Here is a 25106-nt window from a genome sequence, read left to right on the forward strand (position 1 = left end):
CAAGTGCAACATCTACATACATACAGACATACATATTTTAAGTAACATCAATAATATTAATTAAAGGAAAAGAAATAAAAATGTATTTAAATAAACACGCCAGGAAAAATCCGTCACTGGATGCGTTACTCGATAATATTATTCGTTAGGGTAAACTGCATTCAGGATAAATAAAAGAGATCTAATCCCGACAGCAACGCTCAATAAAAGTATTTGTTTTTCACTTCATGCGTCTGACGAACCAGCTATGCCGCACCTCATAAATCGGTCAAGTAACAGGAGTGTAGACGATTATTTTGCACTTCCCTGGCAACAAAGATTGCAATGTACCGGGTAAAGTGGGTGTTATTCCGGAGGAGGATTTCGTCTTCTACATCAAAAGCAAATCGGTTGCCACATCTTGTAGCTACTAAATTTGTTACTTTGCTTTCCATAGCACATCCTTGCAACGTAATACTAATAAAACTTATTAGCTGTGAGAAATGAATAGCGGTTGGTACCTGTTAGCTCGGGAATGCCTGATGTCTTGCTAGATAAAAGACTTTTATATTAATATTTGTGCTTTCCTTGACATTGACGCTCAACAGTAACACCTAGTTTACAAATCTGTGTTCTAGCGCTTAAGGTAGCCGAAATGAGAGGAATTTTTACTTCTTTAATTTGATGAGAATGCACTTGTGTTTTGCGACCTTTACCGCGATAAATGATATAAAAGGAGACTGAGATTCAAAAAAGTGATACTTTTTGTATTAACGTAAAATTAACAACATTTAATTCGCGTAATAAAATATGTTGGGAGTAAGTGCTTTTCATGTTTATGTCGTAGCTTAAGTCAACAACCATTTGGCTCTCGTTTCTTCTCGCGGAACATGCAGTTAACTGCGCTACCACCGCACAGAGGATAAACACTGTTTTATGGAGCACAAATGTTGATGCGAAACTACCAAGCGAAGTAATTCATAGCGCTCATGTGAGTGGTACTTTCAAGACTATTTGTGCTGAATGCCTCCGACCGGTGTGTGTGTGTGTGTGTGTGTGTGTGTGTGTGTGTGTGTGTGTGTGTGTTCGAGGAAGACTGACTAGACGATGTTTCTCACAGAGCACGGGTTCCGTCGCACCTGGATGTCAAGGCTGATGTCATCGGGCACCCGTTTTGTTTGTCGTCTCCCGTGTCAACGGGTTCTCAGTTTTACTAGCGGTCCAATGTCTTGCGAATGCGCCTTCAAACACACAAGCGTGGTTTGTCACTGGTGCACTATGTTTACTTTGACTGTGGCAAGGTGTCTCTTATAAATACAGTGAAGTTCATTTCAGTGAACAACTTAGATGTGTTTCCTTTATAGTTCCAAAATGAGTTTTTAGAGATCGAAGATATCGAGGACGAGGTACAACAGGTGAGGGCCGGCTCACCTCAGATGATACAAAGGCGTTCTGACGCCCTTCCCAATCGAATCAGTGCACATGTCTTAGCCAGATGGGGTGCGACGTCATGCTGATAAATTGGTCGATACTGCCAGGTTCTTTGCAAATTTGACTAGATTCTGAAGTCATTGAAATATCATCATATACCCTCTCATGCCGCGAAATTTCTTTTCGTTTCCTCTTACACTTCTCGGTGCTTCACTTCTTGTGGGGCAGCCTAAGGCAGTAACACTAGCGTCGTGGTAAAACTGTAACCAAGACTTTTTTTGTTTTTACCCGAAAGAAAAGAAGCATTTGTAACCCTGAAGTCATGGGATACCTTCTAATATCAAGTCGAGCCTCCTTTTACCTGGGGTAGTGCAGCAACTCGAAGTGGCATGGACTCAAAAAATCATTGGAAGTCCCCTGCATAAATACTGAGCCAGGACTCAAAAAATCATTGGAAGTCCCCTGCATAAATACTGAGCCATGCTGCCTGTGTAGCAGTCGATAATTGCGAAAGTATTATCGGCGCCGGATTTTTTGCACGAACTGATCTCTAAATTATTTCCCACAAATTTTCAATGAGATTCATGTCGGGCGATCTGGATGGCCAAATCATTTCCTGGATTTGCCCATAATCTTCTTCAAACCAGTCGTGAAGAATCGTGGTCCGATGACACGAAACATCGAAACCTCCATCGTTGTTTAGGAACATGAAGTCCATCAATGATTGAAAATGCTCTTCAAGTACATCTACATCTACATTTATACTGCGCAAGCCACCCAACGGTGTCTGGCGGAGGGCACTTTACGTGCCACTGTCATTACCTCCCTCTCATTTTTCCAGTCGCGTATGGTTCGCGGGAACTACGACTGCCGGAAAGCCTCCGTGCGCGCTCCAATCTCTCTAATTTTACATTCGTGATCTCCTCGGGAGGTATAAGTAGGGGGAAGCAATATATTGGATACCTCATCCACAAACGCACCCCCTCGAAATCTCGACAGCAAGCTACACCGCGATGTAGAGCGCCTCTCTTGCAGAGTCTGCCACTTGAGTTTGCTAAATATGTCCGTAACTCTATCACGCTTACCAAATAACCCTGTGACGAAACGCGCCGCTCTTCTTTGGATCTTCTCTATCTGTCAACCCGACCTGGTACGGATCCCACACTGATGAGCAGTACTCAAGTATAGGCCGAATGAGTGTTTTGTAAGCCACCTCCTTTGTTGATGGACTACATTTTCAAAGGACTCTCTCAATGAATCTTAACCTGGTACCCGCCTTACCAACAATTAATTTTATATGATCATTCCACTTCAAATCGTTCCGCACGCATTTTACAGAAGTAACTGCTACCAGTAGCCGAACATTGCCACTTCCAGTCAGTGAGGGGTTCAGTTAGACCAGAGACCACAGTCCACTCCTTGTGAAAATAGCCCTCACTATTATGGAGCTACCGCCAGCTTGGATGGTGCCTTGTTGACAACTTGGGCCCACGGCTTCGTAAGGTTTGTGCCGCACACGAACCTTACCATCAGCTCTTACCAACTGAAATCCTCACTCATCTGGTCAGACTATGGTTTTCCAATCACCTAGGGTCCAACCAATACGGTCACAGCTCAGGACAGGCGCTGTAGGCGATATCGTGTTGTTAGCAAAAACACTTGCGTCGTTCGTCTGCTAGCATAGCCCATTAAAGCGAAATTTCGCCGCACTGTTCTAACGGATACGTTCGTCGTACGTTCCACATTTATTTCTATGGTTATATCCCACAGTGCTGCTTTCCTATTAGCAATGACAACTCTACGCAAGCGCCGATGCTTTCGGTCGTTAAGTGCGGCCGTCGCCCAGTGCGTTGTACGTAGTGAGAAGTAATGCAGGAAATTTGGTCTTCTCGGCACACTCTTGACACTATGGATCTCGTAATACTGAATTCCCTAACTATTTCCGAAATGGCATGTCCCATGCACTTAGCTCCACCCAGTACTGCGCTTTCAAAGTCTGTTACTTTCCGTCGTGCGGCCATAATTATGTCGAATACATTTTCACATGAATTGCCTGAGTACAAATAACAGCTCTGCCAATGCACCGCCCTTTCATACCTCGTGTACGCGATCTACCACTATCTTTATATGAAGGGCTTATTTCAATAGTGCTACAAGTCCATTACCTCCACTTTTCTGCCTATAATGCTTCTGAAATTAATAATCCAAACAAACAGAAAGAAAGGTTCATCTCTAGTAAGAAGCCATATGCTTCAATACTTATGGTATCTCAACTGCAGATTTTTCAGCGCTCATTTAACTTTAGGACTCTGTATCTCAAAATGAACAAAAACGGACTTTTACCAGTGTTGAAATAACCCCTTCATACACGCATATCGCTATCCCACAACTTTCGTCGCCCCGTTGTATTTACGCATATGAAAACCAATTGAAGACTAAACAGTGGATTACGCGCCGGAAATATTTAATTAATTCAGCAACATGAATAGGGCAGTAAGAAGATTAGAAATATATTAGAGAGATTTATTGATACACAGTGTAGCATGGTTTCAAGTCTGTTCACTAAAATAAAAATGCACTCTCGAACTCTTCGTCCAAAACACATGACGTACGACAGCGGAAATAGCGTGGCAGGCGCAGGGACCGCTTACAAACGAAGCCTTATGCATTTACAACGGAACTGACTAGTAAATAGTGTCGGTTTCATGCAGGACGCCTCATTGATCTATGATGCGGCTTTGATTTAGCATGCAGCTGTTCGCGCCGCGACGTCACTGTAGCCGCTTCCGCGACAAAAACTGCATCTTAGCCTCAAGAGCCGGAAATATCCCTCTGAGCAAACGTTTCACACGGAGGGGCATCGCGTTGCAAAAGTGAAACACTTCTTGCTTCTGCTCTGTTTCTAAATTAACGTTTGCATATGTTACCAGGGAAGTGTGTTGCTTCTTTGAATCGGTTCATGTATGAACTACTGCTGACGTGCAACTTCTGGGGTGATAGAAGTATGTAAAAAGCTATTTCATTCTTACATCATCGGTAGACGTTTGTCATCCACTGCCTCCTTTATAATTTCCCTTGTATTACGGTCTTCAGATATACCTATCCATGCCAGATCCTCTAGTTTTCCTGTCAGCTGCTCATATTCCATCAGGCCTCTACAAAATAGACCCTTGTTTTTATAATTTACGATCCGTACGCCCCAGGAAAGCAGAAGTTACGAAAAAAAATTGGACAATGGAGATTTGAGAAGATCTGGAAATACAACCATCAATGCGATTAATATCGTGTGCAAAATAATGAAACGAGGTATGTCCACAAAGTAAGTTCCGTTTGCTTATATAAAACAAACGTGTACACATACAGAAAAAAATATTTATTGTACAAAAATCTACAACTGTTAAACTACTTTCCTACATAGATTTCGAAATTTTGCAGGCACTTATTATAGCGTGGCACAAGTTTTTGTATGCCTTCTTCATACAAGGCTGCCGCCTGAGTATTCAACCATGTGGAAACATGTTCTTTCAGCTGTTCTTCATCGTTAAAGTGTTGACCACCAAGGACAGATCTTAGGTGTAAGAAGGGATGAAAGTCGCTAGGAGCGAGGTCCGGGCTGTACGGAGGAAGATCAAACGCGTCCCAGTGAAATTCCCATAAGAGTTGTTTGGTCACATTCACGTGAGCAAAGTTTTTGAAATTTCAGTTCTTCACTAACAATTTCACGAATCAGTGATCGCGAGATTTGCGGAACTTCCATAGTAAACTTACGATTGTGCTTAATCTTCTCTTCAGTTGTGTGAACCAGTTTATCAGTAACCAAAGACGGGCTTCCACTTCGTTCTTCATCGTGTACTTGATCACGTCCTTCATTGAACATTCTGACCCATCTTCTAACCATTGAATCAGTCAGCATTTTGTCAGTAAACCTCTCAGATTTGCCGTTGAATTTCCTTTGGTTTAACTTTTGTTTTGCATTTAGGAAATGAATCACAGATCTGATTTCACACACGGCCGCATATTCAATTACGGCTGACATTATGAAGAAGCACTACAAAGCATACGTCGGTAGTAGGGATCTGAAAACGGAGTAAATGTCTTCTCCTTGAGTCAGAGTAAATGCGCGATTGCTCGGAACTGCAATCGTAGTGCTGAAGCGGATAGAAACAGAAACGGAACTGACTTTGTGGACGACCCTCGTAATAATAATATTATAGTCCTTTCTATGCATTTTTGTTTATATTCCAAGAGTCTCACAATAACATTTCAGTAGGCGATGCCTAATGTTTTAACACTTCAGAACTTAATTAGTCTGATTTAAAACAAATTATGTAAACGTAGTGTTGCAGTTAAGTACAATGGGAACTCTAGACTACATACGTGTGCTTCTCTCTAATGGCGGTATCCAACTCCCTCTACAAAAAATTAAACATATAGTTTTTTTCTGGAAAAGGAACAAATATAAGAAAGTAGGCAGAGATATACATTTGCTCCTTACCTCTGACTCTTCATTGTCTTAGATCGAGGTTTTTTATTGCATTCTGCATAATGTTTTATTTAAAAATAATGCGTTACAATTTCTACACAAGATGGAAAGCGCAAAACATACAAGATGTTACGTATCGTCACGACCCATTTCGAGGAATCCAGCATGTAACTTTCGTTTGCGATTCACTCATCTGACTACATTTCCTGCTTCTTATTTCGTTTTCAAAATGGTTCAAATGGCTCTGAGCACTATGGGACCTAATATCACATGTCATCAGTCCCCTATACTTAGAACTACTTAAACCTAACTAACCTAAGGACACCACACACTTCCATGCCAGAGGCAGGATTCGAACCTGTGACCGTAGCAGCAGCGCGGTTCCAGACTGAAGCGCCTAGAATCGCTCGGCCATAAGGGCCGGCATTTCGTTTTTATTACAGTCATAATTACACGGTTCAGTCACTTTAATGTACCCACTGCCCATGTTCGACGTCAAAGTGCAATAACCACTCACAGATGGCAAATGCCTGCACTACCATTGGGCGGTATACAGGGTGTTACAAAAAGGTGCGGCAAAACTTTCAGGAAACATTCCTCATACACAAATAAAGAAAAGATTTTATGTGGACATGTGTCGTGAAACGTTTAATTTCCTTGTTGGAGCTCATTTTAGTTTCGTCCTTATGTACTGTACTTCCTCGATTCACCGCCATGATTTCATACGTGATAGTCTACCTGTGCTGCTTGAACATGTGCCTTTACAAGTACGACACAACATGTGGTTCATGCACGATGGAATTCCTGCACATTTCAATCGAAGTGTTCCTACGCTTCTCAACAACAGATTCGGTGACCGATGGATTGGTAGAAGCGAGCAATTCCATGGCCTCCACGCTCTCCTGACCTCACCCCTCTTGACTTTCATTTATGGGGGCATTTGAAAGCTCTTGTCCACGCAACCACGGTACTAAATGTAGAGACTCTTCGTGCTCGTATTGTGGACGGCTGTGATACAATACGCCATTCTCCAGGGCTGCATCAGCGCATCAGGGATTCCATGCGCCGGAGGGTGGATGCATGTATCCCCGCTAACGGAGGACATTTTGAACATTTCCTGTAACAAAGTGTTTGAAGTCACGCTGGTACGCTCTGTTGCTGTGTGTTTTCGTTCCATGAGTAATGTGAAGAGAAGTAATAAAATGAGCTTTAACGTGGAAAGTAAGTGTTTCTGGACACATGTCCACATAATATATTTTCTTCCTTTGTGTGTGAGGAATGTTTCCTGAATGTTTGGCCGTATCTTTTTGTAACACCCTGTATAAAGCTGTCATGGAGACACGGAAAATAGTGGAGTCGTTTTCGTAATGCGGGAGCGGAGCGATTCATCTGACGTCGAAAAAAGGCATGATCATTGCCTTTTGGGTGAAGAGTGGAAGCATTTCCGACACGGCTTTGTTTGTAAACTGTTCGTTTGCCGCCTTGGCTGAAGTATACCGTGCACTGCAAAATGGCGCTGTCCAGTGGCGGCTCCGAGAAAACTGTGGTGCAGTACGGGTCACAGATGACAGACGTGAGCGACAGCTGCGGCGATGTGTATGGGCGAATAGACGTTCATCTGTGGAGCAAGTGATCGCCCGGGTAAACCAAGGGAGTGCCAACAGCGTCTCCTCAACGACCGTTTACAGAAATTTTTTTGCGTACGAACCTCCGAGACAGGTGCCTGGTTCACGCTCACATGCTGTCTCCTGTTCATCGGCTATGAAGGCTGGAAATGGACACTATTACAGCACTGAGTGGCTTTTTAAAATTAATCACGCGTTATACCCCATTGGACAGATGGCTCTTGGCGTGTAGAGCGTAAATGTCTGAAAGCAAATACCCTGCAACAATCATCAGAAAGGTTGTAAGGTGGCTACAATTTCGCGCCTTACAAGTACCCATCCACATTCTTTGCCGTGACATACAAAAAGAATTGGGTATCATGTGATAGGCTGTGCATCGTAGATATGAATATACAAAGAAGACTGACATTGTCACGTACGCCTTGTAAATAACTGTTAACGCTTATTGCATGAAAGGTGATGGAGTGTCTTTATTATCATACCGGTAGATGTTGGAATGTCAGTGGAAATGAAATGGCAGGCGCAACTTACGTCCTGGGTGGAAGGCCCACACAGATGTGTTGGTGCTGTTTAAACACAGGAAGTAGCAAGACGGACGTTGGGATACTTGAGCACTGGGGCACAACAGAGTCGTGACCGGACAGGAAGGTTTATACTTCGTAAACTACGAAAATCTTGGACGCACCTGAGAGGAACGCGGAAGCGTCACCTCAGAAACCATGCAGGCTGGGTTATTTTCAAAGATTTTTACTCAGAAGCGTACCATTTTCCTGGCAAACTTTCCGCGCTGTACGACAAATGACTAAAATATGGTTGGTCCACGGTCGGAAGAATCTGTGGAGAGGGAGAATATTCCGTGGTTTCGGGAATATGATTCGTTTTCGGAATTACGATGGTGGGGAGCCGAGCCTTGCTGGGAGTCCAGCGGTGGAGAGACGAGGGCTTCCGTTGTGAGCTCCCGTGTGTGACGGTCGCTCGATATCAGCTTTGCTGGTACAGACCGACTCGCTGTCTTTCCTCTCAGGATAGTTTATAGTTAGAACAGTTAGGCACTGTACTGTTGCAAACCTATATGATTCTGGACTTCAACTCTGGGCTGGAAGTCTTCGTTGAGTACGCAGCGTTCAGTAATTCAGAGCACTTCCTCTACCTATACTTACGTTGAGACGTTATCCGAACTCCGTCGCCGGAAAGGTGGCCGAGCGGTTCTAGGCGCTTCAGTCTGGAACCACGCGACCGCTACGGTCGCAGGTTCGAATCCTGCCTTAGGCATGCATGTGTGTGATGTCCTTAGGTTAGTTAGGTTTAAGTAGTTCTAAGTTCTATGGGACTGATGACCTCAGCTGTTAAGTCCCATAGTGGTCAGAGCCATTTGAACCTTTTTTTTTTAACTCCGTCCTTCTGGCTGGGAGTTCGCGTTTCTCGTATGTAGAACACAGAGAGAGAAGACAGTATTAGAGTATATTAGTCAGAGGACCGCCTTCTACCGTCCAAGTGCTTGAAAAGAGTTTATTTGTGGCTGGAGGTCTTCCATCGTCGCAGACGAGTACGGGAACAATCAAAAATGGTTCAAATGGCTCTGAGCACTATGGGACTCAACTGCTGTGGTCATTAGTCCCCTAGAACTTAGAACTACTTAAACCTAACTAACCTAAGGACATCACACACATCCATGCCCGAGGCAGGATTCGAACCTGCGACCGTAGCAGTCGCACGGTTCCGGACTGCGCGCCTAGAACCGCGAGACCACCGCGGCCTTCTACGGGAACCATCACTTCGACGCACCGGATGCAGTACATATTTTTCAAATTGCTTCGGATTATTAAGGCTATAAAAACTAAACAGCTGTGATCACTTAAGTTTATTTCCACTGAGGTTCCACACCACCGTAGATCATCTTTGAAAGTATTGTCTTCTAGTGTTTGGTACATAGATGATGTCAGTCATTTCGCGTTACTGATATTAGACCGCGCAGTCATAATAAGGGGCAGAGTTGGGCAATTGATTAGTAATTTCACTTAGGAAATGAAAACTTTATAATATAAAGTTTTTTTTAATCTACAATAAATATATAAGCAGGAACAACGTTTATCATTTAGTAAGATTAGTTGCCTTCATCATTTATTTATGTTTAGATTGTAATTTATAGAATTAAGAGCTGCTAATATCTGCTTCAGGGGGTAGTCAGACAGGGCCAAATCTTCATTTTAGCGTTTATTATTCTCCGTTGCCCACATTCATTTTACACCCTCCTGGAGTAGCATCTCGGAAGGTCCAGGCCAGAGGAAGGAGGATTATGGTCCGGTGCGATCTCGTCGTTCCGGAAGGCACAATGGATCAACAGAATGGGTGTTCGTTGGGATTCATGTCGGTCGACCTGGGCAGCCAAATCATTCGCTCGAACTGTCCAGAATGCTCTTCAAACCAATTGCGAACAATTGTGCCCCCTGGACATGGCTCATTGTCATTCATAAAAATTTCACAGTTCTTTCGTTGCGAGTGGTCTCCAAGTCACCGAACATAACCAATTCCAGTCAATGGACTGTTCAGTTGGACTGGAGGATCCAGTCCATTGATGTAAAACAGTCCACAATGGATCCACTACCTGGTCGCACAGTGCTCTGTTGACAACTTGATTTCGTGACTTCGTAGGGCCTGCGCCATACTCGAACCCGACCATCAGCTCTTACCAACTGAAATTGGCACTCATTTGACCAGCCTACGGTTTTCCAGTCGTGTAGAGTACAATCGATATGGGCACGGGAGCAGGAGGCGCTGCACGTAACATTGTGCTAGTAGTAAAGACACTCCCGTCTGTTGTCTGTTGCTATACCCTATTAACGCCAAATTTCACCGTAATGTCCTAATCGATACGTTCGCCGTAGGTCCCACAAAGATTTCTGCGATTATTTGAAGCAAGTGCTGCTTGTCTGTTACCACAGATAACTCTACGCAAAAGCCGCTGCTCTCGGTCGGTAAGTGGAGGCCGTCGGACACTGCGTTGTCCGTGGTGAGAGGTAATGCCTGAAATGTGATATTTTCGGCACACTCTTGACACTGGATCTCCGAATACTGAATTCCCTACCGATTTCCGAAATGGAATGCCCCATGCGTCTAGTTCTACTATTCTGATAATTTCCGTCGTGCAGGCATAGTAATATCGGAAACCTTTTCACTTGAATCATCTGAGTACAAATGGCAGCTCCGCCAATGCACTGCCCTTTGATACCTTTTGCATGCGATATATGTATATGTTCAAATCGCTATCCCATGACTTGTCATCTCAGTGTATATCTGCTCAGAGTTAAAAATAGCCTTAAGCCGGGCAGATGATGGTACGAATTCGTTGCAGTAACTAACGACAAAGATGTAGTTGCATGTTTATCGCGACTCTGCTATTTACATCTGCAGCGGGGTACTGAATCTGAAATGAGGAAGTTTTGAACACGCAGCGGTACAACGCCTGTCTGAGTAAAAATGTGCGTGTATTCTAAGTTGCAACGTTACATGAGATTCGACCATGAGGCACTCGCGAAGTTTTCAAGATAACGGACAATAAATTCATGTGCTGTCGGCCTTACAAGGTACTCTTCGCGCTACTAAAAATTTGTGACACCTACTGTGTGTTACACGGAGAGTCCTTCCCACCGCCTCGTATAAATGAAGCCTGAGCAGATTTACACGCCTCTTTTGATATCGGAGAGATCTGTGTATCTGTGAGAGGCACCCCTTCAAAAGGCGATTAAGGACAAGGTAGCTGCCACAGTGAAATTCTGTGGTTTCTCGTCGTTGCGTAAACATCCGCGAAGGATATGTCCGCGGCCCTCTGGGCAGCGATTACTTTGGGCTTATCGTCAGTACTGTCTGGACAGTAATGAACTGCCTTAGTCGACACTGGTAGTGGAGTCCCCAAGTTATTGATCTCTACAGGTGCTTGGAGGTCAGTCTCCAATTTACCGCAGCACTTGACAACACCAGTTATTTCGAAAAAGTGCGCATGATTTGTTAGGTACACTCAGCGTACAGAAAGATTGACCGTCTAGTCTCTACACGACTTGCTTCTGTTTTGAATTTCATTTCTGTCCCGTCTGATATGCCCCCAAAACACTGTGCTATCTCCCAAAACATTATCCAGAGATTATGACTTGCGCAAAGGGAAGGTGGAAAAGAAACCAGTTGCAGAAACCTAGTTTTCAACTACACATTTCACCATGGACTGGAGGATGTGCAAATATGCATTTTAGTATTTGTGCTTAGTTTAGGAATTTCGTTAAAGAGACATCGTCCAGCGCGGTGAATTTCAGATATACATCCTTGTATTGTGCACTGTCTTGTATTTTATGGGAAGTCCTTACCAAATGGATTCACAAACAGGTTCGTACCACCCACTCCTACTGTTTTTCTTGAACTAGCTCAGTACGTAGGACATGTGACTTCCGTAGAACGCCCTGAGCGTATAGACAATATGTTGCCGCAAGATTAATTAGTAACGTTGTCTGACGACGTTTGATTAAAGCATTGGGAAGTGCTTTCGTTGCGCAACGGCAAAGAAAAGAGGGAGTTTGAACAAATATCTGAATGAATCCAAATGATTATCGCACTTTGTAACTTGTTGGTGTGATTCACAAGTGTGGTCTCCCTTATGGGCAGATCACGTGCAATGAGGATGTGCAGTCTCACTTCGGAAGCTTAACATATAACAACAAAAAGAAATACAACAGTCGCTAAACATAGTCTGTAACTGCACGAAATGTAGGAAACACTGACTTGCCTTGCTGACTGCAACAGTTCAAAGTATTTCTACTGGTGGCAGTTCTTTTTTCACTACTAATTCCGCTGAAGGCATATGCACGTAATAACTTGTTCTCAGATCAAATACTGTTTCCAGTAAAAATGTGAGAGCAGTGAGAACGGTTCAAAACTCGGTCAAACTTCGCAAATGAATGTGATATAGAAATAAATAAAGAATCCTTTAGTGAAATTCTTGATTGTTAGTGAGAAATTGAATAAGTAGTGACAATAGTACCATTATATTTGTCCTATGACGGACCACGTGGTGTACAATTCGGTGATACATGAGAATCGGAGCAAAAGAAAACTACATAGAGTCTAGAAAACTTGGAGTGATAGTAAAACAGTGGGAAGGAAACGAATGCCGTACTCTAATCTCACGGATGGAAAACTGAATATAGATTGTGTTCCGTGGGCACGGAACGACGGCTCTCTCTTTGCACAACGGCTGCTAGGTCTGGACACGACTGGAGGTACATCTATACCCCTGAAAGCGTTACAAACAAAATATTACGCCAAGCCGTTCTAGCACCGCCACGATCTCACCATAATTCTTGTTGTTTACAACATGGGTATGACCTTCGGAATGTAACCTCAACTCAGTATATAAGAGTCCAAAAGCCAGCCCGGACAAGCGTGTAGCTTCATAACAGAATGCAGAAAACAGACTGCTGTAAGTAGGCTGTTTAGGTTTTTTTTTTTATTGGTAACGCCACGTAGCGCTCTGTATGAAAAATCACTGGCTGTGCTGTGCGCAGTCTGTGGCTAGTTTGCATTGTTGTCTGCCATTGTAGTGTTGGACAGCTGGATGTTAACAGCGCGTAGCGTTGCGCAGTTGGAGGTGAGCCGCCAGCAGTGGTGGATGTGGGGAGAGAGATGGCGGAATTTTGAAATTTGTAAGACTGGATGTTATGAACTGCTATATACATTATGACTTTTGAACACTATTAAGGTAAATACATTGTTTGTTCTCTATTAAAATCTTTCATTCGCTAACTATGCCTATCAGTAGTTAGTGCCTTCCGTAATTTGAATCTTTTAGTTAGCTGGCAGTAGTGGCGCTCGCTGTATTGCAGTAGTTCGAGTAACGAAGATTTTTGGTGAGGTAAGTGATTTGTGAAAGGTATAGGTTAATGTTAGTCAGGGCCATTCTTTTGTAGCCATTTTTGAAAGTCAGATTGCGTTGCGCTTAAAATATTGTGTGTCAGTTTAAGCACAGTCTTGTATAATTGTTCGAAGGGGACGTTTCACTGTCTTGGTTTAGCGTTCAAGGGGGCAGTCTTCGACCGACCTCTGCAGCGTGGGCACCTGACTGGTCAGTCAATGTTACAACTAAAATATTAACTACAGATATACCTTCACTTTGTCAGCAAAAGACCGTAGGATGATTAGCTCCCGAGAAACCGCGTACAGAAAGTCTTTGCAATAATGTAGCGATTCACAACTCATGTAAAAATGAATAACTTGAAAGAAGTGTCACGCAAAATTACGGATGAATAACCTTAACGTCGGTTTGTTGCAGAATTCTTGAACTTATTCTCAGTTCTAATATTACGAAGTTCTTTGAGACCGAAGATCTTCTGTCACATATCAGGACGGTTTTCAGGAAGCATCGTTCGTGCGAAATTCAGCTTTCACTTTTTCGCATGACACCCTGCTAACTATGGAAGAAGAGCAACAAGCGGATTCCGCATTCCTAGTTTTGCTTAAGGCGTTCGACACGGTCCCCGCTGCAGACTATTAAGTAACGTACAATCATACACAATAGGTCCCCAGATATGCGAGTGTCTCGAAGACTTCTTAAATAGTAAGACCCAGTATTTTGTCCTCGATGGGGGTGTTCGTCAGAGCAGAGACAAGGAAAATTGCAGGAGTATTCCTTGGAAGTGTGATAGGATCTCTGTTATTTTCTGTTTGCATAAAGGGTCTGACGGACAGGGTGAGCAGCAATGTGCAGCTGTTTGCTGATGATGCTGTGCTGTAGGGGAACGTGTCATGGATGAGTGACTGCAGGAGGATACAACAAGACTCGGACAAAATTTCTAGTTGATGTGAGGAACGGTAACTAGCTCTAAATGTAGGAAAATCTGAGTTAATGCAGATGAGTAGAGAAAAAAGCCCGTGATGTTCGCATACAGGATTAGTACTGTGCTCTGTGGCACATTCCGGTCGATTAAATATCTAGGTGTAACGTTTGCAAAGCGATGCGAAACAGAGCGAGCATGTAAAGATTGTAGTGGGGGAGGTGAATGGTCAGCTTCGTTTTATTTGGAGAGTTTTACAGAATTGTGGTTCATCTGTAAAGGAGACCACATATAGAACACTAGTGCGACTCATTATTTGATTATGGGTCGAGTGTCTGGGATGCTCAACATGTCGGAAGACATCGAAGCAATTCAAAGGCAGGCTGCTAGATTTGTTAGCAACAGATTAGATCAACATGCAAGTCGCAGATACCTTTGGAACTCAAATTCCAAGAGGGAGAACGATGTTCTTTTCGAGGAAAGCTATGGAGAAAATTTAGAGAACTAGCATTTGAAAGCTGACTGCAGAATGATGCTCCCAACGTACATTCTGCGTAAGGATTACGAATATAAGAGAAATTAGGGCTAGTATGGAGGCATATAGGCAGTCGTTTTACCCTCACTGTATCTGCGAGTGGAACAGTACGAGAAATGGTCGGTTGTGGCACAACGTACGGGTTATGTATGTAGATGTAGAAAGGCGACTTTTAATGCTTTTAGTGTGCACCTTAATAGACTAAACTGATCAAATCAAAGGATTGACATCTTATACGCAACTACTTCAGCTGTAAATCGCAGGTTGTTTTGAAGCGGTCTTTGGAAGCTTTTTGTTCCTGACGTTTCGTCCAGAACTGCGTTGAACATCTCCAGATGCTCTTCAGGTTCCACCGTCTCTTGAGTAACTCTCAGCAGAATCAGGAGCACTTATGCAGATGCCCATACAGTTCTGATTGAAACTTCTGTATCAAAAAAGTTTCATGGACCACGGCTATACAACTCGCAAATTTCACGTGCGACTAAAACAACTGGTTGTGAACTCCTTCATTGTATGATCAGCTACAGTACAGCACACTTCAGTCATTAAAATAAATAAGCGCCTTGAAAAGAATCAAGTGCCTTCACAATAGAAACTTGTCGGGTTCTTCTCCTTTTGTGTTCCAGACAATTCAATTGCCAAGTCATACGTTCTCGTATACGATCGGTAGGTGGCTTACATATTATGTATGTAGACGTAGAAGTGACGGTGCAGTTTGAGAATCATTTGAGAACAAATGAGTTCCTAGTTCTTCCATACTCGGAAAAACGTCCCCAAAGTTAGCAATGTCAAAACCTAAAACTTTTCTTTTATTTGAGAATAATTGTATGTTCAAATGGTTCAAATGGCTCTGAGCACTATGGGACTAAACATATAGAACTTAGAACTACTTAAACCTAACTAACCTAAGGACATCACACAACACCCAGTCATCACGAGGCAGAGAAAATCCCTGACCCCGCCAGGAATTGAACCCGGGCCCGGGAAGCGGGAACGCTACCGCGCGACCACGAGCTGCGGACAATAATTGTATTTAAAATTAGTAAATTTACAGGGCGGAAGCACAATTATTGCCTTGGCAGGTGAGGTTTACCTCTTCCCTGTCAAGAATAATCGAAAACCTTTTTCCTGTGGGCAACGGTCTCATGTATTATCAGAAGGGACGACTCTACAAATCAAACATTGTAGCGTCATAACTATACTCGGTAAATATTGTACACAGGTTCCATAATGCAATTTCTTCCAAGGCAACGACGTGAGATGGGCACCCACCTAATCAGCAATGGAGTTAAGGAGTGGTTACGTGTTCAGATGTCCATTCCCCAGCAGGGAGTCGGCCGACGTTAGTAGCCCAGTTACGTCGACACTGAATACCGGACTATCAGTAGAGCACGCTTCTTTCTCTTTCGCAGACCATACTGTACCAGCTTTGATTCCGTCTTCATTGCGAAAACGTTCCGGCGGAGTCACCGTCATGGCACAGGAAGGAAGTACAGAACGCAGAACGGCTTGGAGCAAGGTTAAGGATGAACCGTTTGGGAGTGTGGACGCTGTTTCTTCACATTTTTCTGAATGTTTCCTCCACACAAACAGGTCTGATACAACTTGACATGGAGCTGCTTAATTAATGGCACTTACGATTCTCAAACTGCACCGTCACTTCATTCACCTAACTTAGTTATGAACGTGTTTTACGGTGGACGTTACAACGTGCTGTAGATTGATTTTGAGCTAGAGTCAGCCGTTAAACATTCCTTCACTCCTTCGCGCTTAACTCCCTTTCCCATCTTTATGCTATGCTCGTTAGGCTTGTGAAGGAACAAAGAATACGCTGACAAATGTGCTAGTACCTTACGACCAGCTCGTAAGTGCGTTTTACAGCTGCTTGCCGACAGGGAGCGAGCCATACAGGCACATAAACCACGTACCATCCAATCACGTCTTCAGTGTTTGCCACTAGTATGTGAAGTAACAAACCTACAGACTCTCACACATCAATATTCGAGTCTATTGTACTGAGTACTAATTAACGGATGTCAAAGTGAAGTCTTTAACCTTATGCTGCCAAGAGTGATTTTTACACTTTCTTATTAGCAGAAGGAGAATTTCATTATCTTGTCTGTCTTTGAGACACACGTAAGGAGAGCGAAGGACTCATATCTGCTACTCACTTTCTCGAATTTGAAATTAATAGTAAATCGTTGTCACTGTGTCCTGGCAAGAGAGGGTGTGGTTGTTTCGCGGAAATCTGGTAGCTTATCACAACCAAGAAACGCTAACTCTCATTAAAGCATTCTCGATAACTCGTTAACTGACATGGAAACGGTGGTTCACATCTTAAAAGTATGATTCACACAATATTCCATGTGAACGAAGCGAATTTGAGCAATGAGTTGCTAGTCGTTCCATCTGAATATCGCAAGAATACCAAATTGCGTAATGAAGCTGCAGCTCTTTAAATGACAACGTATAAATTTTAAGGAAACGTGACAGTGGAATTCACACCAACAGTCATCAATCTCCTGTTCTCCATCTCCGTGTTATAGCATTTATCAACTGACCGATATCCGAGAGCGAGTCACTTTTGACGGGAGTTATGCATTTCGATAGTAATACTTGAACATGTTACTACTCCAGAATGAGATTTTCACTCTGCAGCGGAGTGTGCGCTGATATGAAACTTCCTGGCAGATTAAAACTGTGTGCCCGACCGAGACTCGAACTCGGGACCTTTGCCTTCCGCGGGCAAGTGCTCTACCAACTGAGCTACCGAAGCACGAGTCACGCCCGGTACTCACAGCTTTACTTCTGCCAGTATCCGTCTCCTACCTTCCAAACTTTACAGAAGCTCTCCTGCGAACCTTGCAGAACTAGCACTCCTGAAAGAAAGGATACTGCGGAGACATGGCTTAACCACAGCCTGGGGGATGTTTCCAGAATGAGATTTTCACTCTGCAGCGGAGTGTGCGCTGATCCCTCAGGCTGTGGCTAAGCCATGTCTCCGCAGTATCCTTTCTTTCAGGAGTGCTAGTTCTGCAAGGTTCGCAGGAGAGCTTCTGTAAAGTTTGGAAGGTAGGAGACGAGGTACTGGTAGAAGTAAAGCTGTGAGTACCGGGCGTGAGTCGTGCTTCGGTAGCTCAGATGGAAGTCTGCCTTCGGCGGTGCTACGGCACGGACGTCTGTTTACGTCCCTGCCGGAGTAGTTCGCGCTCGCGCAGTTGTTTACCTCTTCGGCGTAGTCGCGCGTTTAGACGACTCGATACAGAATGGCACATGCATACCGAAAGTCGACTCTCAAGATTAGTTTTTCGAATCTATATGCGAGACCGAAAGCCTACGAAATAGAAACGTTCCTACGAGACTACAACGAACTTATCGGAATCCACCTCTCCATAGTGAGCAGTGTCGTTTACGTCAAGCTGATTAAGGATGCCGTATGTGACAGAATCATCCGAGATACTAAACATGGACTCAAATTTCGTCACTCTGATGGACATGTTGGAGAAGTAACTATTGATCATGCAGGACTGGGCTTATGAAACATACGCATTTTCGAACTTCCCTTCGAGGTTCCGTCTGACTTGGTCATTGACGCCTTACGCCCGTATGGAAGAGTGCTCAGCCACGTTCAGGAAAAATGGCCGAACTTCACGACTTACCCCGTTCTCAATGGGGTGCGTCAAATCAGAATAGAACTGACACAACATGTACCCTCGTACTTGTTCATCGGCGGATGCAGAGCTATAGTCATCTACGATGGACAACCCAAAACATGCTCAAGGTTGCGGGAAAGAGGGCCACGTGCGTTCCGAATGTATGCAGCGGAGGATAGTGCAAGTTCCAAATGGCGAACCCGTACCTACGTCCACGCTGACGCCGCTGCCACTAACGTATGCGGACGCATTTCGAACAGATCCCATCCCGAAGAATGACCAGGTACAGAATCCTGACAGTTTACGGCAACCGACTGCAGCAGAGACCGCCTCCAGTGACGAAACGACGCACACTTCTGCCGCTCCGGCGCCGACGACGTCCTTAACCGAGCGGAGAGGATCGGTAGGAGATATGGAAATTGATCCTGCGGTTGTGCCGACAGCTGCTTTCGTCCCTGAGCACCGGGAGTCACTTCCGCACTCGGATACGGAGGCGCACACGCGCAAACAACGGTCGCCGAAGCGCCACAAGAAACGACGGCTAGCGCCGTCGGATACCTGCATACTGCAGTCCATGTCAGACGAACTTGGGTGTAACGTCGATACAGTGCATCCGGATGCGCAACGGGAGGTTCTACCCCCCACACAGCAGTACGACGCGAATCACGCTAGACAGGGGTTGAATACAGACAGACCGGACGGAAAGCCGACGGAAGGAGACCCTCCACCCACCGCAGCAACGCCACCGCCTTCGGTCAGCCCGGCCTGAGAGACGCGACGGGAGCTGGACCTCCAGCACAGTAACTGGGCCGACGAATCCGATGCTGACCCACACATTGACGACGCACCCGCAATGGCGAGCGCTGCGTCCACCGGATGTTAACCGCGCAGAAGATGCAGATTGACGCACAGACAGCAGATCACCGGGCAGCAGCACACAAATTAACATAAGCGTTCATGTGCGCTTTACGCACTGAGGAACAGCGGCAGGCATATCGAACAGCCTCTATTAATATTAATACGATCAGAGCGCCTGTAAAATTGCAGTTATTACGAGACATGTTGCATGCGTCAGACGTCGACATCGTTCTGCTGCAGGAAGTATGTGTTGAGAGCTTCCCCGACCTCTATGAGTACGATACGTACATTACACCTACTACCGACGGCGGCAGCGGAACAGCGATACTTCTACGTAGCGGCATAGTAGCCGAGGATGTGGTGTACCTGCCGTCAGCGCGAGGACTGGCTCTCACAGTGCTGGGAGTACGGGTCGTTAACATTTACGCACCGTCGGGGTCCGACAGACGGCGCGACCGATCCCGATTTTACGCAGAGGAGATTTCAACACTATTCTTAGGTCGGTATGAACATGTCTTATTTGGAGGCGACTTCAACTGCGTGCACGCACCAAAAGATCAACACCCACGTTATACTTCATGCCCGGAGCTGCGACAACTCATACAGGATATGAATCTCATTGATACATGGGAGAAGATACATGGCGACAGACGTGGATACACCTACGTCACGAGTCACTCTGCAAGTCGGCTCGATCGCATTTACGTAACACGTCGTCTCGAACCTGCGATCCTCGATGCGGAATTGTGGCCTGTCGCCTTTTCAGATCACATAGCATATATTTGCACGGTCTCCCTGAGTCGTCAACAAGTTTGGAGGAGTCGCAGTGTTTGGAAACTGAATACAGCACACTTCAGGGAACCTGAGTGCAGACGCATAGTCGAAGATGCTTGGCACGTGTGTGAACGACGCCTCCCGACATATCCGACGACGTTGCAGTGGTGGCTGGAATGCGTTAAGCCTGCATTGCGCCGAGCGTTAATTGCATACGGAAGAGAGCAGATGATGTGGAGGCGACACACGACGGAATTTTATTTCACGATGCTCCGAGAACTTTCTGTACAAGCACCTTCACAGGAGCGTCGAGCCGGTATAAAACGAGCACAGGCCCAAATAATTTCCATAACGCGCAGCCGTCTGGAGGGAGTCGCAATCCGTGCAAGGGCCTTTGAACGAGTCCGTGGAGAATCACCGTCGATGTATCACATTATCAGAGTAAAACAACGTAGCCGCAGAACCTTAATACAGACGGTCGTACTGCCAGATGGTCGCCGCATGACAACGCAAAAAGATATTGCCAACGCTTTCGTGGAACACTACGCTCATCTCTATGAAGAAGCGGAACACGATCAGCCAGCCTTTCAGGAGGTCCGACGAACGCTCTCCGCGTGTCTCGACGAGTCGGCCAACCTGGAGTTAACAGGTGAAATCACAGTTGACGACGTAATGGAAGCGATTGATAAGGGAGCGTCGCACAAATCGCGGGGCCCCGACGGGTTTCCGTTAGAGTTCTATCGTACATTTAAAGATCTCATGATTCCACGATGGACTGTCATGTACTGCGAATTGATGTCTCCCAACGTGCCTCTTCCACCCGCCTTCGTGGAAGGAATGATCATCCCCATCCACAAACCATCTGGCGGCACAGGGATACAGGCCTACCGGCCACTGACACTTCTTAATTGCGACTACAAGATCTACGCCAGGACACTTGCAGCACGCTTTAAACGCGTAATACGCCAAGTGATTTCACTCGACCAAACCCAGCTAGGAGGAGACAGCAATATACAAACGGCACTCAGTGACTACCGCGATGTTATCGCACTGGCATCAACATGTCGTATCCGGGGTGTATTGGTATCGATAGACTTCGATCGCGCATTTGACAGGCTGCGTCATGCTTATCTCACGGACGTTATGACAAAAATGAAGTTTCCGGAAAGTTTTGTCACCGTCGTTATTAGACTACTCCACGGAGCCGCATCCAAAGTGCTCATCAATGGACGCTTGGTGGGGCCCATCACCATCTCACGATCGGTCAGACAAGGGTGCCCGCTGTCAACGATATTGTATGCCATCGCTGTCGAGCCCCTGCTCTGCGGGCTCCGGAATCGACTCCAAGGAATGACAATAAGGCACAACAAGTTTATATGCCGAACATACGCAGATGACCTAGTGTTTTTAGCACGGTCAGGCGACGAGGCAAGAGCCTCCTTGCATTGGATTAATTTGTATTGTATGGCTACGGGAAGTCGCCTGAACATGGCAAAGTCGGGAGCGATGAACATCGGGAGAGGACTCCCGACAGGAAGTGTAGCACCATTACAGCCGATCAACAAGATGAAATGCCTAGGAATTATCTTCACTACAGACGTTCGACGCACGGCGGCACTGAGTTACAGACATCTTCTGCAAACAATTCGTGCGAGTGTCCGAAGTCACAGGTTAAGGGCACTGGATATGATACAACGGGTCACCTTTGCCAACACTTATCTAGCCTCTCGCATCCCCCACCTGGCACAAGTTCTTCCTATGCCGGTGGTGCTGGCCCGCCGAATCCTGGCGGCACTAGGATATTTTGTGAGCACGGGTCTGCTTTTTAAGGTAGGATACGAAACCCTCACCCTTCCTCGTAGTCGTGGAGGTCTTGGACTAGTCCACGTACGCGACCGAGCAGTGGCTATTTATGTAACCACTATGATAAAGATGTGGACACGACACCAGACAAGTCTGACCTTGATAGACGAACTGGCTCCACCTTCTCGTTAGGCTCCGGTAGCGGTGGCTCACATCTCACCATCGCTTGCCCATATGCGAACCTTTTCTGTGGAAGACAGTTATGTACATATGGAACTACCGACTACCAGGACGGCAACGGCACGTGATATATATCACATCTTGACTCGACGACGGCCGAACAATGCCGTAGAGCGCCGCCAACCAACAGTTACGTGGTCAGTGGTATGGCGTACAGTGCACCATCCACACCTTGATACGAGAACGCGCGCACTGTGGTATCAGGTGGTAAATGGGAAATACGTGACTTGTTCCAGGTTGCATACAATTCATATGGCGGACGAGCCACTGTGTCTGCAGTGCAATGTTATAGACACAGAGGAGCATCGCCTGATATGCGGTCCTTCGGCGGACGTATGGTGTTTGGTCAAAAAAATGATCGCCTTCCTCCTTCGGGTGGGGCCGCAAACAGTAGAACCACGCACATTACTTCTCCCAGATAGGACATATTATCCCCGAACAAAGACAAACGCAGTGACTTGGATTCGAGGTTTGACTGTGCGTTATCTTTTCCGAGACGGCAGTAAGAATGTGCTTGACTTCTGGGCCTTATTACAGGAACATCACTCACAGCTTATGAGACATCCGAGATATCGAACATATTACGCAAATTTTTTAGGGAGTGCCTTGCTTGATCCCCCACCCAGTTGGGGTGTCCCGGGTAGGAGATTGTAATTATTGTCTATATCAGAACAAGACACAGACAGTGGAGAGGATCCACAAACACACGTGAAGACGTACCCGACACCAACGCGAGGTATGACGGGATTAGCGAGGTACGCGCCTGAAAGAGGAACGTAGACCGTTGTTGTTTTGTCCTGACAGAAGCAGGAAAGTCCACTTATTTACGTTTCCCAGAAAAATTTTATTTTATGAAGCAATCGTCTTACATATTTAAAAAAATGCTAGAAGCAGTTTATGTTTGTTATCGCAAAAAAAGGTGGATAGTGTGTCTGCCATAAAAAAAAGGTGTTTGGCTGCTAGGCAAAAGGTTCTTTGTTCAAACCTCTTTCGGAGCTTAATATTTTCTTTATTAAAAAAAAAAAGTAGGTAGAGCACTTGCCCGTGAAAGGGAAAGGTCCCGAGTTCGAGTCTCGGTCGGGCACACAGTTTTAATCTGCCAGGAAGTTTCATGTTACTACTGTCCCCAGAATGACATTGTCACTCTGCAGCAGAGTGAGCACTTCCTGGCAGATTAAAACTACTGTCATAGGGGAGCTGTTAGAAACGATTCAAAACCCAAGATCGCACAAAACATTTTTATTCAAGACATCCGGTTTCAACAGTCTTAGCTGTCATCTTCAGGTCTTAAACGTTTTCTTGTAGTAAAACACATTTATCTTACGCTTAACCTCGTGCACAAGATGTCAAATGGATAAGACTCAACACATTATAAACGTTTGGCATTGCTAAAATATTTAAAAACACACAGCACTTTGTGCAAAAGGCCACGTCAGTCTATATATTGCTCACAGATACTTGCAAGCATCTGTGAGCAATATGAATATGGACATGAGCTTTTGCACAAGGTGCTGCGTGTTTTTGAATATTTTAGCGATGACAAACATTTATAATGTGTTGAGTTTTATCCATTTCACGTCTTGTGCATGAGGTTCACCGTAAAATGAGCAAGTCCTACTAGGGAAAAAAAAGTTTAAGACCTGAAGATGACAGCTAACGTTGTTGAAACCGGATGCCTTGAATAAAAAATATTTTGTACGATCTTGACTTTTGAATAGTTTTTAACAATAAGAACAGATCGCCTTTCAGTTCTCTCATAATGAGAAAATTCTGTCATAGTGGAGTTACTATGTGCTAAACGGTCGACTTTTAAGCTGATTTAATACAGCAAATGAGACTACTTTCAAATGTGAAAGGTTATTAAAAAATTTCCGTTTGATAGCGTTTCTGCAGTGTATACGCAACGCCGCGCGATTCCGACATGGGCATATAAAGCACCAGTATTTAGGGAAGGGATTAGTATGGCATTCGTGTCTTTCCGACGTACGTGCGGTAAATGCGGAAGCGTGAGCTATGACGACTTATTAGCATATGTGTCCAAACAAAGCCTGTGTGCTGTTATTCTTTTCTTGCCAGCCGAAGGACAAACATCGTTAGACTTCCATCGGGAAATAAAGAAAGTTAATGAGGCAGCTTGTCGGTCTCAACCACCGTTGAGGCATGGAACTTCATGATTACGCACTTCCCCACATCGCAAACGTCGTAAAGCAGAAGCTATGGCATAATCAAGTGGGAGACAGCGGAGCACCCGCCCTGTAATCCTAATCTCGTTCCATGCGATTATCACGCCCTCGGTCCCTTAAAAAAACACCTTGAACGGTCGATCGCCCCTTACTTTTGGCCTTCCTCGTGTCTGAAGAAAAAACTAACAGGTTAAAGGTCCTACAACTTTAAGAAATTGTCCAATAACAGACACTAAAAAAGTCTCTTAAAAAGTATTTGAAGAGCGGAAGATTATACCGAGAGAAGTACTTTTAATAACGAAATACTCGCATTTCGGAAATTTTAGTCGTAAATCACAGTAAATGCATCACCCCCCCCCCCCCAACAGCCCTTTTTTAAAATTTTATACTAAATAATTTACGCTTCAGATGCACAAGCACTCACCCATCTGGCACATCTGCAGAAGTTAATCATTCGTAGAAATTTACTTTTCAGTCGAGTCTTTACTGATGAATCACTCACGGCTGTAGGAATTTCTTCAACCACTCGGAAGCCAACTAATAGAAAACAGTCATTGCATATTTTTCGCAGGAGCGACGTCGCTGTCAATGATTGCAGTGTCAGTTCTTGTTCTTGGAAGTGTAGTTGTAAGTACGTGAGTGACCTGAGGCGATCGTAGCGTATGATGCACTACAGTGACTCCTCGTATTGAAAAACCAACTTCTGCGACTTTGCGCCCGTAACACT

The 25106-nt window shown here is 44.9% G+C and overlaps 1 protein-coding gene and 1 non-coding gene across 2 annotated transcripts in view; one reads left to right on the top strand and one right to left on the bottom strand.

Annotated features, from left to right (window-relative positions):
* Positions 1–25106, top strand: part of LOC126282419 (A disintegrin and metalloproteinase with thrombospondin motifs 12-like) — a 1083163-nt gene that overhangs the window by 579757 nt on the left and 478300 nt on the right. The gene's annotated exons all lie outside the window — the stretch shown is intronic.
* On the bottom strand, positions 17571–17645 carry Trnap-cgg (transfer RNA proline (anticodon CGG)). The gene has a single exon. It is a non-coding gene; the product is annotated as a tRNA-Pro (tRNA).

This window comes from Schistocerca gregaria, chromosome 7 (assembly GCF_023897955.1).
Source record: "Schistocerca gregaria isolate iqSchGreg1 chromosome 7, iqSchGreg1.2, whole genome shotgun sequence".
Classification (NCBI taxonomy): Eukaryota; Metazoa; Arthropoda; class Insecta; order Orthoptera; family Acrididae; genus Schistocerca; species Schistocerca gregaria.